Below are 14,487 nucleotides of genomic sequence, written 5' to 3' on the forward strand. Positions count from 1 at the left end.
ACAGGTCATCAGTAATTTAAAAATGTCAATTGCCAGGCTCATCCATGGGTTTCTGAGAAATGAGAGAATCTAGAAAATGTTTGCTCCTAGGAGATGAGAATATTGGCTGAGTGGAGAAAAAGTATCCTTACACAACTCTCCAATTCAAAACTGTGCACCAGTGAAAAGAAATACTCCATCCGTGAATCTACATACTGGGAACAAAAAGTAAGAGTGAAAAGGAAAATTGCTTTTCAGTGAATAGAGTTTAAAACATATTTTATATTATGAATCTTACCCTGGGTCTTCATCATGACTCTTACCATCTATTACTATGTACTGTTATTTGTATTTTAATGTGTAAGATTTTTTTTTCCCCTAGGTGGATTTCACACTCCACAAGGCAGGGATTTCAGCATGTAGCACTGGACGTTGTCCATGGTGGGTGCAGGACACAAGATCACTAATTATTATGAGAATAATCCCTAGTGTTTCATAGATGTCCAGGCCAGAAAAGGCCATTTCAAGTCAATCTTAGTAGACTTCAATGGCAGGTTTATTTTAATTTTAAAAATGTATGGAATTAATGTTTAGTGAACTATAATACAAAATACTTAATCCTGTGTCTTTTGTCAAATGTATTTTTCCCTTCTGGATTTTTTGAATATAGAGGCTTTTATGGCTGCTTACCTACTTTATAATTATCACAGCTGTAGAGTCCACTAGGTGACCTGAGGATGCCAAAAAGTCTTGGGTTGCACAGAATAAACATTCAGAGGCTTGAAAACAGAAATTTAAAAATTAATGTTATTCTCAATATAAACAGAAATCAATTTTCTCCAATTGTTAGGGAGTAAGAAAATCCTAAACCCCTCCACAAATTATTTTATTGAATTATCTACCCTCTTCTTGAGTAAGAAAGATTATTTTCTCTAGTCTGGAGAACAGCAGAGGGGGAAAAAAGGATGGATGGAAGCCTCTGTGCATGCAATGGGAAAGAAAGCATAATACTCATCGGAGATGAAAAAATACAGACAACCTAAACATTAGTTCTTTCAAGTACGTTTTAAACAATTTCTATTTAAGTAAATAGAATTCTGAAAATAATTATTTACAAATAAAAGAGCAGTGATTTAAATATTTTCAAATCAATAAACAAAAGAAGTTATATTTTATTTATTCTGACACTATATACGTAATAATAAGTTATTTTTCTAGGACTATTTTTCAGTTGTCTTTGATGTATCTTTGTTGTCTTATAAGAAAGCAAAAGAGCAAAATAGTGTGGGGTTTTATTGGAATTAATTTTGTCAATACTTCTGTTCTCTTTATTACACAATATAAGAACAATTAAGTCACTTTTAAAAAGAAAGTAACTTTGAAGATAATTTTACATTATTGCCTTTCTTAAAAAAAAAAAGAAAGATTAGGGACCTAATAAGGAAATATTTTTTATTACAATTGTTATTGATGCTATCAAACACAATTTTAACAGCCAGGAAATGCAATGCAATTGATCATGTGTTAGAAATGTATTAATTTGAGTTACTGTATTTTTCATACATAGTTTGAAATTATGTATAGACATAAAAATGTCTTATTGAATGGTATAAATCTATGCATTACTATTTCATTACATTAAATTAAAACCATGTCTATAAGAGATTTTCCCTGAATATCTGACACAATTTCCTGGAGGATGCTCTCTCAGATTGAACCAACCATGATCTATTATTTGGGATAATTTTCTCCATAGCCCCAGCTCTTGTCTATAGTTTGCTGCTTTTGACCTATTGTTTCTTGAAACAGTCATCGGATGAAAATAATGTCATCCATAAAAATGACCATTTAGTAGTAAAAAATAAAGGACTTTACTGAGGACAGAATAATCAAACACGAGACAGCAGTTTAACAGCCCTTTTTAAAGGCTACTTTGTTTTCAGGAAGGAAATGCTGCATCCCAGATCCATCTCCATCACTCAGTGTGTCAAGAAGTGACGGCAAAGGAATGTGTTCCCAGCCTGTCTGGGTTCCTCTTGCAGGAATCTTGCTCAGCTCTTGTTAGCTGAGCTCAGAAGAAAAAGAATGCTTCTGGTCAGCAGGATCAGAGCATATTTTTCAGATTACTTTCCAAAATAATGGTATCCCTTTGATCTACTTATATGAAATCATCAGTACATTAACAAAATATCCTGCTTCTAACTATATATAGGACCCAAATTACCTAAGTATTTGCCAGGTAAATGCAGTGTGTGTATGTGTGTGTATGTGTAACCTTAGGTCTCTCTGCTCCTCAAAGCCCAGATGTTTTAATTAGTTTCTAATCCTTTCTTAGGCATAATTTCAAGAAACATGTTTAATATCATATTGCACTGATCTACTTTCCTCACCTCAGCCACACAAAGCATGATTATCTCAGTATTTTACATTCTATCTCTGACTATCTGAAACTTTCATAGAGTTAAATTTGTAAGAGAGTAGAGTTTCTTTGGCTTCCAACTACTAACTGAAGAATGCTTCATATTTTACTGTTTCTTTTTCATGTGGTGATGCAGTCTCCTGCTCAGGTTTATAACCTTGGAGGTCATCTTTCATCCTGAACACCCTTTGATTATAGATTTACATCACACAAATCTCCTTCTATCATCTCCAGAACATAGCAAGACTGTGACCAAAGCTGTCTCAGGAAGATGCCAATTCAATAATTCATACCATTATTATATCTTGGCTGGTCGCAGTAATTCATCCTAGTTGTAACACCAGTAACTCTCTTGGTCCTGTATTTTAGTAGTGCTGAAGAAGTCTCCCATCTATTGCCAGCGCTGTGACTCTAACGTATCTGATCTAGTCATCTAATACAATTGAATTATGCACCCAAGTGTCTCCATTCCATTGACTATTTTACAGCTTTTAGCACCTCAATACCTAGATTCTTCAACAAAAGATAATATAATCAACAGTTACAAGGATTGAAGGGGTATCATAACCTGAGAAGCAGCTTTGGGAAAGCTCACCATTTCTGTGAAAGAACCCACCTAGAAAATTAAAAAGGAACCAGAAACATAAAGAGAAGGTGTCAAATCAACCCTATTAAAAGACAAATCTAAAAGTGAAACTGCAATAGAATGAGGGAGCGTTATCTGAAACTACTTTCGAAAGTTTTGAAGGCTCTGCATTAAGCTAAGAGGGAGAAGAGACTGGTAAGAAAATAAGTCTGTTTATTCCATTATTTAACAGATATTTATTAGGCATCTAATATGTGCTAGGTGCTTTCTAGAATCCAGCAGTAAATAAAATAAAGTCTATGAAGCATTAGTGGAAGTGAATGAACAGAGACAATTACTATGTGATTGTGCTTTGATGAGGCACACCTGAGGATGGCAATACCTTGGCTATAATTTTAGAATCTCACTCTCACTTCCTAATCAGCCCCTAACAGAATGTTCTCTTATGTTCTTGTGGGAGCTTCCTATTCACTTGCATCAAGGCAGAATATGGGCAAACAACTGTCTAATTTTATAAAATAAATCTGAGTTGTCGTGTGTTCAGATCTGTTAAAAGAAAGGAGCCAACAGTTGAGAAAGTGAAAACATAAGATAGTTTTAAATTTCAATATTAGTCAATGATAAGTTTAAGTTTAAAATGCTATAGAGCAATATAGAAATATGTTAGAAAAATATAATAGAAAATAAGTAGAAAAGTAATTTACAGAAAGTAGATGAAAGTCATTAAACATTTTCCTTTTGGAGAACTCTCAAGGGAAGACTTAGATTTTTAAAAAATTATTATTATAAGGCCACTGACCATCTCATTGAGAAGAACAGATTTTGATGAAAAACAAAGTGAATTTTTGATGGTAGATATAGACAGCTCTTTCTTTCATGAAATATAACAATATTAAAATAGATAAAGTGAAGTCAAAAGAAGTAATATGTTTGAGGATGGAATTTTCTAGAATGAGAGCTGAGCTTGTATGTTCTTTGACAGGGAGAACTTAATTTGGAAGAAAAATGATTAAACAAGTAAATAAGTAACAGAGGGCATTATTCACTAAATACAGCTCTAAAGGAATAGTAGAGTCATTAGATAAAGATGAGGTTGAGCCGTAAAGGTTAATGGAAATACAGAAAGTGTAGGTTGGATTGGAAGGGAGAAAGTTAAGGAGTGGGCAGTAGGATTGAGCTGTCTCTCTCTGTCAATAAACAGCTTCCACAGCTCATGAAGGAAATTCACACTATCTTTGTTGAGTGAGTATTGTGTGGATTTACATAAAGATATTGTGGGCATATAAAGCAGAGATGGTTTGAAGTAAGCAGTGTGTATACAAAATTTCCACATGGAGTCATTTAGCTAACAGTATTTGTGTTGACCCCACCATAAGAAAACACATTTTCAGAAACATTACAATAGCAGTGATGTACTAACAATACTTGTTACATGATGTCATCCAGCTGAAGTTTAAACAAGTTTTATGTCTTGTGATAAGAAGACACATAATGGATGTTACTTTTAACTATAAGCCATGTCACTCTTTAATATGGTGTTTATGTACAATGAGAGGATCTAAATTCTAGTTTGAATTTGGAAATTAATGATCACTTTCTCTTAACCTCATGCTGTGTGCCTCAACTTCTAACCCTGTGTTATACACTCAGGGACTCTTCTTTCATTACGCATAAATTTTCCTATATCTTGCAACTATCCTTAGGATTATTTCTATCTCTTCAACTACTCCAAAATATTAACTTTTCTTTTGAAAGCACCATTTCTATGACCACTAAGTCGCAGCTTTTCATTCTCCCACAAGCATTCTCCTAGGGCCAAAAGTGAGCTAGAATTTCCCTTAGGTCCACATGACTGCTCTCCGATGCTACTCACCACTGGCTCCTCCACTGACTTTCTTGGAAAACTATTTCCAACTATACCACCCACATCATCTGTCACCATCACTGATTGATGTCCTAATCACGCCCACAATGTCAATGAAGGTTTTGAAAACTTTCTGGAACCCATTTCTATTCTTGTCTTTATCCTGTGAGAATTTAATATTCATAAATATGCCCCTTTAAGAACTCCGGGCTTTGAGGTTGATTCCACTTGGATTTTCCATCCACTCTGACGTTGGCGCTTCAAGATGAGGGCCACACCTGGGCTTAGAGTATATTTAGGTCATATATCACCTCTGTCTTCAAGTTCATCTCATAAACTACATCTACAAGTGTATTCTTAACACCTATGATCATATTATTACTCTAAAACCTCTTATGGATATTACTATATATTAGAAAATATTATTCATACCACTTCATATAGAGTCTAAGACCCTTTAAAATTTCACTTTGACCTTACATACTTCTGACTTTTTGAAGAAGAACTTACTTCCTTCAAAATACCCTTTTCTCTAAAATGAGAACTTTCACTTTATGATCTCTAAGTAAATTATGAAACTTTCATGCCTCAGTGCCTTAACTAATTCTGTATCTTCCATCAAGACTAAGCTTTTCTTCATTTTTCTGTCTTTCTCTATCCCAATTCTTCTGGGCCTACCTCCAATATCCCACATTTAACCTTCCTTAAATCTCTGCTTCTAACCTAACCTTGCATGTGTTTCATCATAATCTCACAGCACTTGGCTTACATCTCTCTCTTTCCTTATTATAGTGAACTTATAAATAAAGTAGGCATGCAATATTGATTCAGTGATAACTTCCCTTGGTCTAAGTTTCCATACTTATAAAAAGAGATAGCTAGAATAGATGTCACCTAATATTCCTATTAGCTCAAATATGTTATGATTTACTAGCAGACTATCAAATTTTCATCATTTTGTATTTACCAATTACTCCCTCTAAATAGTTTGTATGGTACTTGTATTGCAGTGCTTCACCAGCTTCCTTTATCTAGTTCCTGTTTATTGAGAGCTTGCTGTATACAAGCACAGTATGTGTAATGTGTATGTGTGTGTGTGTGTGCACATAAAATCATGAGCCATAACCTTAAGTGGATTTCCAACCAGTTCAATGAAATTCTCTGAACTGTCCCATTTACATGGACTCACTGGCTTTACATACACTGTCAATTCTTTCCAGAATGCATACATATGGAGTCCTATAGTAGACTGAAAACTTACTCTTATCAATTGAGTTGTATGTTTCCCAAGACACAGTTGTGTTTATCTTCAATTATGTTCACACCAATTTTATGTGATAGTCTAATTATTTAATTTAATTATATATTATATAAGCTGATGAAAGATGAATACAAAAAGAGAGCTGTTAATCTTAAGAAAAGTAATTTAATTTGAATGCCTATGATGGACATATCCTAAAGCGATCCCCAATGCATCATACTCTTGTATAATCACTCACCTTAAGTACAGGTAGAAACTGTAACTTTCTTCTAACCAATAGAATATGACAAAGCTGAGGAGATGTCACTTCCTTGTTTAGGTTATGTTATATGGCAAAGGTGATGGCAAGTTTCTCCTATGATTCTACTACATTATAAAAGACTCCATCTTAGCACACTAGAGATAAATATTCTTATGGTGGCCTTAAAGAAGCAAAGAGCCATGTTGAAAACTACCTATAGAGAAAGCCATGTAGCAAAGAAATGTGGGCAGCTTCTATGACCTGAAGGTCCCCTCCAGCAAATAGACAGTAAGAAGCGAGGATCCTCAGTCACAAAGCCACAAGGAAATAAATTTGGCCAACAACCTGAAGGAGCCTCAAAGAGGATTATCTCCTAGTTAAACCTCAGATGAGAATATAGTGTAGCTGACAAGTTGGTATCAGCTTTGCGGGCCTCTGAGAAGAGAAGCGAACTATAAGTTGTGTCAGGAATCCTGACCTTCAAAACCTGTGAGATAATAAATGTGTATTGTTTTAAGCTGCTAAATTTGGGGTAATTTGTTATGCAGCAATAGAAACCTAATACAATACCATAGAAAGGTTCATTAAAATCAATTTCTTAGTCACAGAAAGAGCTACCACATAATACTACTGACCAATTCAGTCAAGGCAGGACAATGATAAATATTGGAGGAAAAAAAAATGTAAATTTACACAAGTATATTTCAGATGTGGCTCCATTTTAAAGAATTTCAATTTAGAAATCATAAATAATGCATTAGGAAAGAGTTTATGTAAGGAAAATAGTGATAAATTAAAATCACCAGATTTATACTCAAATTAAGCCATGGATAATACCAAAAGATTGAAGAATTATTTTATGCATCTCTGTTTTAAGTTAGAATAAAGAATTTAAAGAGTATATCCTTAAAAAAATCATCCCATCATTTAACTCTTTCAGTTGTCAAACCCCCCACAGTTTTTGATTATGTTGGATAAAAGGGTTTTTCTCTGTGATAGCTAAAGGACTCTGGTTCAATTAGTGACTATAGGATAAGCATCACTATAACATCCCTTCCACAGGCATTCATATGGAGAAGAGAAAAAAAAAAAAAAACCTCTGGCTGAGACTATAGGGAAGTTTTCACAAAAGTGAAAGCATTTGACATGGGCAGTGGATGGGGAAGAACAAACAGGTGGGGCTTCAATAGGTCAGGATGGTAAAGGAGAGTCCCAATAATGAGCATACCCTAATGTCAAGTGCAGTGGTAGATGAGACAATGTGAGTTTCAGAAATGGTGAGTCCAGAGAAAGAAGTCACTAAGTAATCATGAAATAACTGAATGTGTCCACCTGCTAGTTTTAGTGCTCTACCCTTCATTTTGCAGGAAATAGGATGTTCATTTAAAAAATCACAAAATCATTGAACCCATGATGTTTTTAGGAAAAATCAGTTTGGAGCTTTAACTATAAGTACAGTTAAGACTCAATCCAATTCCCAAAAAGTACAATTTAAATAAAAGAGAATCTCAAGACCGGAAGAATGAGCTCACTAATATTATTCCAAGTGGGAAGAAAGTCGGAGCAGTTTGTAATGGAACACCCTACCCAGGTGTCTACTGTTGAAGAAAGCTCAGTTAGCCAAGAACTCCATTAGAAAGTATGGTATATAACCTTTGGTTATTGAAATTTTTATTGCTGCTATATTATCCTTACACGAATGCCCATTATCCCAGCTACTGGTTCTCACAGGTTTTTGTTAGCTGCTTTATCATGTTGCAGTTTATACTACTTAAGCAGGCCATGATGATATATTACAGTCAGCTAAAATGTAGAACATTCTTAGATTTATTTTGACACCTAAAGCAACTTTTCATTAGGCTGGTAACAAGCCATACAGATGCCACAGTCCTCGCAAAAGCATCATTAGGATGTTGAAAAAGTGCTGACATAAATGTGGACATTCTCAGGAACATGTTTAAGAAACTGATAGGGTGGAAGCTCTTAATTTTTTCAAGTAGTAGTAGGGGGGAAATCTATATGCAAATGGCAAAGCAATGGTGCCCATTTTTCTTTACAGAAAAAGTTCACATTATGCACATCTAAGAGCTCTACCTTCCTCGACTGACTTTTTAATGAAATTACAGAGAGCACGGGAACATTGTTTGAGCAATATCAAGTGCCTCCAACAACTGCTTTGCCATTCTTGGAATGGCATGAACATTGCATGGAACACACAAAGGACTCGGGATGAGATAGGCAGAGGAACTCACTGAAATGTATTATTAAGTAATGAAACATAGAAACAAAAACAAAGCCATACTATTTATTATGAATCTCTATGTAAATTTATTTCACCAACTATGTGAGGAAAGAAAAATAAAAGAAGCGTACAATCCGTATGGACCACCCTGCCAACATTAGTTACTAATGTAAGGGAGTTCCCTATGTATCACTGTGCAAAAATTTCCACTAGACTTTCTGTAGATTTGAAGTTAAGTGGGACCACCAGTCTACCAGATGCATTGCTTTAATAAAACCAGAGTTTTCACATAATTCAAGTGGGATTATTACAGATACATTTTTTTAAAAGTGATCTGCCGGATTGAGTTAGTTAAGTGTATCAGAAAACAGACATCATATAATCTGTAGTTATGCATTTATTTATATTATATATAACAGTATTCATGGCTGTTCATCCAAACCTCCTTTTTTTACAAGTTAGGAACCATATCTCTCAATTCCCTGTCTTTAGCTAAACTAATTTAGTTATCCTTTTATGTTATTGATATCTTTTCAAGCTTTGAGCCATTGTTTTTTTTTTTTTCTTGATCATTTCTGCTTTCCATTGTACCAAGTCCTCTACTATAATTTTTCAAAATTTAACTCAACAGCTTTGAAAAACAATTCCATTCTTATTTCCAACTTTCTACTCAGTGTCTTTCAGTGGCTATATATGCAGTTTGAATAATTTTTATTATTTAACACTTATCATTTTATAACACACAAACAACCTGCAATTTTCTGTGTGAATGGCTTGCCATGCTAAACATGGTACTTTCTTACTTAATAGGACATACTTGAACCACTCCAACAACTACCCCCACCCCCTGTCTAGAATTTCAGCAAAATGCTCACTCCTAATTGTTGCTGCTATTAGCATTAAAGATAGGAATTAGCAAACAATACTACCTTTACTTTATTATTCTAATTATCTTGACAATGATGTGATCTGGTTTTTGTTACACATGTAGACCTGGCCAGAGTGCTGTTGACCACATGTTATCTCTCAGTGTTTAAACACCAAGATTACATGTCATTTTCTCTGTCATGATCACATATTTGGTATGCTGCATCATCTGTTTAGCTATATCTTAACTGGATAAATCAACACAATAGACTCAAATAAGTTTAAAGTTCTTGCTAGAATCACACAGGGAAAATTGAGTCATTATCTTGTGAATGTTTCTCCATCTATTCGTCCTTATTATCTCATTCCAGATGACTGGGAATTGACCAGAGAAAGAAGAATAGGATAACCTGTCACAGAGCAAATGAAACACAAATGAAGTCTGGGAAATCACATCCAAGAGGTACTGGGAAGGTGTGAGAGACATTAAAAAGATACTTCTGGGGCTTCCCTGGTGGCGCAGTGGTTGAGAATCTGCCTGCCAATGCAGGGGACACGGGTTCGAGCCCTGGTCCGGGAAGATCCCACATGCCGTGGAGCAACTAAGCCTGTGAGCCACAACTACTGAGCCTGCACGTCTGGAGCCTGTGCTCCCAACAAGAGAGGCAGCGATAGTGAGAGACCCACGCACCGCAATGAAGAGTTGTCCCTGCTTGCCGCAACTAGAGAAAGCCCTTGCACAGAAACGAAGACCCAACACAGCCAAAAATAAATAAATAAATTAATTAATTAAAAAAAAAAGATACTTCTGTATGCATTTTCCCCTTCAATCTAAGTTCAGTCTCTATCTGATATCATGTAAATATCCTGATTTCCTGTGTATTTCTGGGTTCCACTATGGATACTTGCTTTAGTTAGAGCTCACAGCCACGATTGTGTTAGCCTCCATGAATTATTTTACTGTGGTAAAAATGCCAGAGCTTATTCGTGGTTCATGGGAAGTTCTAACTATTTTAAAAATACAAAGAACTTATTCTTTCACAAAGTAACACACTACATATATACATAATATGCACTTTTATGGGTAATTTATGTACTGGCGACACTGTATATTAAAAGGGAAGTAAAAGCACCATTAGATGTCCTCTGATATTCTAAATGTCCTCCTTGAGAAAGATATTATTGACCATGGAAATAGTGATTCTCTTAGATAAATCTTGATTACTACTGGACTGCTACCTTCAATAACTTGTTCAAGGGGGTTGTCAAGAAGCTGAGTCAAATCTCAAAGCATCTCCTAAGCAGACCAGTTGCTCACCATATCAGTTCCTGTCAGAATTCCAACTTCAAGATTTAGTCTCCTTTTTTCTTTTCTTTTTTCTTTTATTAATTATATTTCTTCTCTAGTGTTACTATAAGTTGAGATCTGCTCATAATTAATCTTTCTTCCCTAAAATTGTTAAAAGAAAATAACATCCTCTTCACAGTACAGCTTTTCAGAAGAGGGGCTTATTTACTGCTTCATGTGCTTTATATTGCAAATAGAATAATATGTACTATTAATAATCAAAAAGATAAAAGTATAGGCTGACAAGTGTTCATATGTTTGCAATCTTTTTTTTCAGCCCAGACTATATATCAATTATAGACACTTTAAATTTTCCATGATATTCATTTTTCTTTGGGGGAATATTAGATGCTCATATTTAAAAATAAAATGCCTTTATAGGAGTTCTCTTTCTCAAATGACATAATAGGTCATTAATACTAATCAAAAAAAAAAAAAAAAACTTTCCACTGAAAACAACTATAGAAATGAACCACATATAAAAATAAAAATTATTTGGAGAACTCAGAGAGCTAAAAAAATTCAGTGAAGAATTTTGAGCTGAAAATCTATGAGAAGGTAAGCCAGAGAGATGAGACTAATTTTTAACCAGAAATAGACTAGCCTGACAGGAATTTAATCTCAGACTCAAATCACCTTAATCTCTGAACAATGAAAGTCATTCATTTGGAATTGCTAGTTCCCATATAGCCATGAGAATTAAAGGTAAATATTTTCTGTCAGAAAATAGTATTTCTGTCACCTCAAAGTATCCTTACACAATGGCTAGTACTCAATCAAAACTATTCAGGAAGCTGAAAGATAAGATAGCATGATTTAAAAATTAAGAGAACCAAGACTTTACAAACAAATATAGAGAATATCTGCAATGGAGTTAATAGTCATGGACAGTTAAATAAACAGGCTTAAAATATTCAAAATAAAACAGAAAATTATTGCAGAAAAACAAAACACTAAAAACCTAACCAAAAAAAATTTATATCTGAAAAACAGACAACTTTAACATAAAACTGGGTTATACATATATACATATATGTAAATGGAAATTCTAGAAATAAAATAATCAAGAATTCAATAGATAAGCTTAATAGCAGATTAGGTATAAGAGGAAAAGGATTACAAGATTTATCATTAGAAAATATTAAAGCCCAAGAAGGCAAATAGAAAATTAAAAAGATCATAAGAGGCATGTGAAACTTGGTGAAACATTAATATAAAATTGGAGTCCCATGAAAAGGAGGATAGAGAATGGGCTAGAAGCAAGATTTTGAGAAAATCTGACTGAGAATTTTCCAAAACACTTTTAAGACATCATTGCTGATACAAGAAATGCTAAAAATATCAAACAATAAATACTAGATAAAAGAAAAAAAAAAAAAAAAACAACTAGCTATAGCATGTTACAATATTAGGCAACCAAAGACAAAGAGAAAACTCTTGAAAGCAACTAGAAGAAAAATAAATCCATTACCCTCAAAAGAGCAATATAAGACATGTAGCTGAATTTAAAGAAGAAATGACAAGAGTTAAAAGAAAATAACTGACAATTAGAATTTTATATGAAGCAAAAATATCTACCAGAAATGAAAGTTTGTATTGTGAATAGACCTGTAGTAAAAGATATACTAAAGGGAATTCTTCAGGCAGAAAGAAAATGATCTGATGTGAAACCTGATAATGTAAAAATGATAGAAGATCTCTAAAAAAGTAAACCTACTGGTAGATCTAAATTAATATTGATAGTTTAAAGCAGGGATAAGCAAATATTTTTCTATAATAGGTCAGATAGTAAATATTTTACACTTTGCTGACCATCTATGCCCTCTTTTTCATATTTCTCATTCTTGTCATTTATATATATATATAAATATTTTTAGCTCACAGGCCATAGATAAACAGACTGGGGGATAGACTTATTGAATCCTTGTTTAAAGCAACAACAATAAAATAGTGTAGGATACAAAATATAAGCAGGATTAAAATATATGAGAAGATATTACAAAATACAGAAAGAAACATGGAGTTAAAGTACTTTAATGTTCTTGTATTTTCTGGTAAGCATTAAAAGTTTCAGTTTAAGGTAGATTTTTATTAGTCATTGATACATGTTGAAATCCCTAAGACATTAAGATAATAATAAAAGTATGTATAAATATTAGGCTAATACAAGTTAAATTAGTGTGATTAAAAAATACTTGATTAACCCAAATGGAAAAAAAAAAGGAAAAAAGGGAAAAAAAAGAATCATCTGTGGTACAAATAGAAAATAAATAGTGAGATGTAGTTAAATATCCAAATATCAGTAATCATATTAAATATAAATGGACTTAAACTCCAATTAAGTTACAAAAATTATCAGACTGTATATATATATATATATATATATCTCAGACTATATATACATATCAGACTATGTATATATATATATATATATGCTTTGTAGAAGAAATATCTGAGATATAAAATTAAGAAAGGTTGAAAATGTGAGGATAAAACCTCCACTTCCAGTTAGAAAGCAGAAGGTTGCAGAAATGAAGGATCTGCCAAGAACAATTAAGACCAAACAAACTACTAAAATATTCTGATTGGTGGCATCAGGAAGTTGTGGAAACATATATTAAAGAGAGTAAAATTCCCTCCCTTAGAGAGGTACATAAATTAAATTCACCATTTTTTTCACTGGAGGCATTTTTAAACATTTTGGGTATGAACTAAGGGGTGAGAATCTGAGTTTGCACTGTCGGAAGACCAGTTCTGTGGTACAGAGAACTTAGAAGAGCTTTTTGCAATTTTAAAGCTATAAATTAAAAAAAAAATAAGTACTACAGATAAATATGTACTACAAAACTACAGTGAGGTATCACCACACACCAGTAAGAATGGCCATCATTAAAAAGTCTACAAATAATAAAAGCTGGAGAGGGTGTGGAGAAAAGGGAAACCTCCTACACTGTTGGGGGAATGTAAATTGCTGCAGCCAATATGGAGAATCATATAGTGGTTTCTTCAAAAACCTAAAAATAGAGTTACCATATGATCCAGCAATCCCACTCCTGGGCATATGTCTAGAGAAAACTCTAATTTGAAAGGATACATGCACCCTAATGTTCATAGCAGCAGTATTTACAATAGTCAAGACATCGAAGCAACCTAAACATCCATCAACAGATAAATGGATAAAGAAGATGTAGAATATATATGTATATATATATATATATAATGGAATGCTACTCAGCCATATATAAGAATGAAATAATGCCATTTGCAGCAACCTGCAACATAGATAGACCTAGAGATTATCATATTAAGTGAAGTAAGGCAGACAGAGAAAGGCAAATATCACATGATATCACTTATATGTGGAATCTAAACAAATAATACAAATGAACTTATTTACAAAACAGAAATAGACTCAGAGAGACAGAAAGCAAACTTATGGTGACCAAAGGGGACAGTGGGTAAGGGGGAGATAAATTAGGAATTTGTGAAACAAATACACACAACTATAAGTAAAATAGATAAACAACAAGGACCTACTGTGTAGCCCAGGGAAGTATATTCAATACTATACTGTAAAAGAATCTGAAATTCAGTTTATATATAAAACTAAATCACTTTGCTGCATACCTGAAACTAACACAACACTGTAAATTAACTGTACTTCAATAAAAAAAAATAGT

The sequence above is a fragment of the Balaenoptera borealis genome (assembly GCF_965194805.1).
Source record: "Balaenoptera borealis genome assembly, chromosome: 14".
Taxonomy (NCBI): domain Eukaryota; kingdom Metazoa; phylum Chordata; class Mammalia; order Artiodactyla; family Balaenopteridae; genus Balaenoptera; species Balaenoptera borealis.